We start from the raw sequence: 3334 nt of genomic DNA on the forward strand, positions 1-3334 counted from the left end.
CAGCTTCTGTTCTTTTTTCTAAGCTTCAGGAAGTGGTGCTGAGAGTGTCAGCACTTCAAAGCTGAGTGCATCTCCTGGAGTGTTTCTGCTGGCACTGCAAGTCCGGCACTCCAGGAAGCCCCTCAGTCCCCAGAAGTCTGGGAGGTCGGGTCCCCTAACCGAAGGCAACACAATGAACAGAAAACATGGATTCCAACCGGGAATTCACCCCTCACTCTCTTTCTACCATGCCAGAATCAGTCCCGCTGAACAGGCAAAATATGCCTGTACATTCAAAGGAAGAAAGGGAGGGAGGGAGGGAGGGAGGGAGGGCGGGAGGGAGGAAAGAAGGAAGGAAGGAAGGAAGGAAGGAAGGAAGGAAGGAAGGAAGGAAGGAAGGAAGGAAGGAAGGAAGGAAGGAAAAGCAGGAGGGAGGGAGGGGGAGGAAGGGAGGGGAGGAAGGAGTAACTCTACATTAAACAAAAAAATACATGGTTGTTTATTAAGCCAAGAAGCATAATACTTAAAACAATATAGTACTATAAAATTTCAATCTTTAATTCTGAAGTTTAAAAAAAATGTCAAACAAAAGCAAATCTATTGTAAGTTGTGGACAGACAGATGGCAGGGACGGAGGAGGACAGACATCAGGTTAGCTGGTCCCTCTGAGCTGACACATTCAGCTTCTGAAAAGCTCTCGGTATGCTATACAGTGTGTGTGCACTTTTAAGGGCTTTCAGGCTAAAGAGTTCTCCGGTGCGATGCCACCTGGAAGGCCCGGGAAGGCCCAGAGCCCCCAGGTGTACTGTCTGCAAGTGAAATGCCTGACTCTTCCAGGCATGACGGCCAAAAGCCACCCAAGTTGCACTGAGATTGGGTTCGGGCTGAGGCTCATTTCATGTCAGCACTGATCTTAGGTTGAAACTCCCCAACACTATCTGGGATCTGAGTCAGTTTCCACCGCCGTTGAGAGTGTTTCCATTCCTTTCTCGTCTCAAGTGGAGCTGGAAGTGATCTGGTCACTCTGGTCTCAGGTTGCTGACCAGTCCAGGCTTTCCCTGTTATCAAAGCTACCGCCCTTAGCCCTTGCTGACAACAACAACAACAAAATTTATTTATTTTGTTCCATGAGCCAACTTGAATTTCCCCAAAGAATTTTTTGAAAGGTAAAACATCAAACATATTAATCATGTGGGACTTTGCCACCTTACTTACTGCCCCAAGGAGGACTGTTGCTATGGCAATGCCTCTCTAAGGAGAATGGAGTTGGGCTGAAGGGTGAATAAAATACCATAGCAGAGCACAGGCCACCAGCCAGCCAGCTCCTTATGATACTTGGAGTGTTTACCCAAGTCTTAGGAGTTAGGTCATAATTAAGAGAAGTGAGAAAACAAAAATGTCCCACTTTAAACATACATTGAGGGATGGAAGTGGGGAGGTCAAAATGTGGGAGGAGATGTTTCGAAAGTCAATAGTGAGTGTATGTATTTTTTCTTGAGGGCTGGCAGAAGCCTCTCATCTGTAGCTTTTGTACAGACAGACCAGTCCCATATGTCTGCGAAGGGACATAGCCAATGAGCAGGAAGAACTCAAGAAAGTATTACCAAAGGGTTGGTGTCAAAATGACCCTCATGGCCCCTTTGCAGTGGTGGGATTCAAATAATTTAACAATTGGTTCTCTGCCCTAATAACCATCTTAAGTATACTAAAAAAAGAGATATACCTAAAGGTAGTTTATTATTTCATGCATTTAATACTTAAATAAAAATAAAAGAGGTATGCAAAACTAGATTGTCATGAGTTTTAAAGTATTAATGAAAAAATATTAAATAATACCTGGTAAAAAAAACAATGAAACTTTTATTTAAGATTGTTTTCATGTTGCTTCTTGATTGGCAACCTCATTTGCAATTTTTTTCACCTATGGATGGAATGAACATTACTACGGGCTCTTATGCCTGACCAGGCGGTGGCACAGAGGATAGAGCGTCGGACTGGGATGCGGAGGACTCAAGTTCAAGACCTCGAGGTTGCCAACTTGAGCACGGGCTCATCGGGCTTGAGCCCAAGGTCGCTGGCTCTAGCAAGGGGTCACTTAATCTGCTGTACCCCCCCAGCTAAGGCACATATGAGAAAGCAATCAATGAACAACTAAGGTGCCACAACGAAGAATTGATGCTTCTCACCTCTCCCTTCCTGTCTGTCTGTCCCCATCTGTCCCTCTCTCTGCTCTCTATCTGTCACCAAAAAAAAAAAATATATATATATATATTCACAATATATATATATATATATATATATATATATTCACATACACACACTGTTTGTGCTGATGAATGTCAGAAAAAGAGTAAAGAATGTAAATTTGTGATTTCCACATTGGGCGACTGCCCGGGCACCCACCTTAGAGAGAACCCTGATTATTATTAGTGCCATTTTAACAACCGGTTCACCCAACTCAACAAAAAATTAGGTATCGGTTCAGCCGAACTGGTACAAACCAACTGAATCTCACCACTGCCCCTTTGGCAACATATTCCAAGACTCTACGTGGTTCATTCACTGTGACCCAGTAATCCCATACCTGGGAATCTGCCCAAAGGGAATCATTCTGACTCTAAGAAAAAAGCTGTGGTTTCATGGCTAAGAAACTGTCGGTGGAAGCAGGGTGTGCAGAAAATGTGAAAAGGAACTTGGGACTGTTATCACCCCTGTTAGATGTTTTCCTGGGTGCAAGGAATCCCATACTCTCTGTGGTGGATGAAAGCTGAACAAAGACAAAGCTTTGACTTCTAAAAAAAGAAAGTATTCCATATGGAACAAATAAGTTCTCCACTTGCAGAATTTGTAAAAGTTCTGTGCGCTGGCTGGTTCCCGTCACTACCAGGCCTGTGCCCGCACAAAGGGCATCTATGGAGTGTATGGGAAAAGAGTTTAGATACTGAAAACTACCAGCAAACTTATTGTACTGATGAATTTTCTGGCTTTCTGGATAATTTTGCTTTCTGCCTGGGCTTTTCAAACAGTAACATAGACGTTCAAGTTACAAAATGACATGTTTTAATAATTAACTTTAACTCAAGGAAGTTGAGTGGTCATTCTTTTGCTCTTAGGGAGTTCTGAACAGCACAATGTAACTAGTCTTCTGCCTAAACTTGTTCTTTTCCTTACAACCATTTTGTTGAACTGGAATAAGTAGCAAATTCAACCTTTTATTAAACATTATTTATATAATTTTTAGTATCCTCTCCCTCTACTTCATAGATATTGAAAATGTGAGAAGAAGATTATTGATATTTTACCTTGAACTTTCATCTAGACTTAAAATTCTTCCTCCAATCCCTTGTTGGTTGCA

At 42.5% G+C, this 3334-nt stretch overlaps 1 pseudogene; it reads left to right on the top strand.

Annotated features, from left to right (window-relative positions):
• Positions 1 to 740: 740 nt before the first annotated feature.
• On the top strand, positions 741 to 3033 carry LOC136313998 (cysteine-rich PDZ-binding protein pseudogene; annotated as a pseudogene).
• The last annotated feature ends 301 nt before the right edge of the window (positions 3034 to 3334 follow it).

This window comes from Saccopteryx bilineata, chromosome 10 (genome assembly GCF_036850765.1).
Source record: "Saccopteryx bilineata isolate mSacBil1 chromosome 10, mSacBil1_pri_phased_curated, whole genome shotgun sequence".
NCBI classification, from domain to species: domain Eukaryota; kingdom Metazoa; phylum Chordata; class Mammalia; order Chiroptera; family Emballonuridae; genus Saccopteryx; species Saccopteryx bilineata.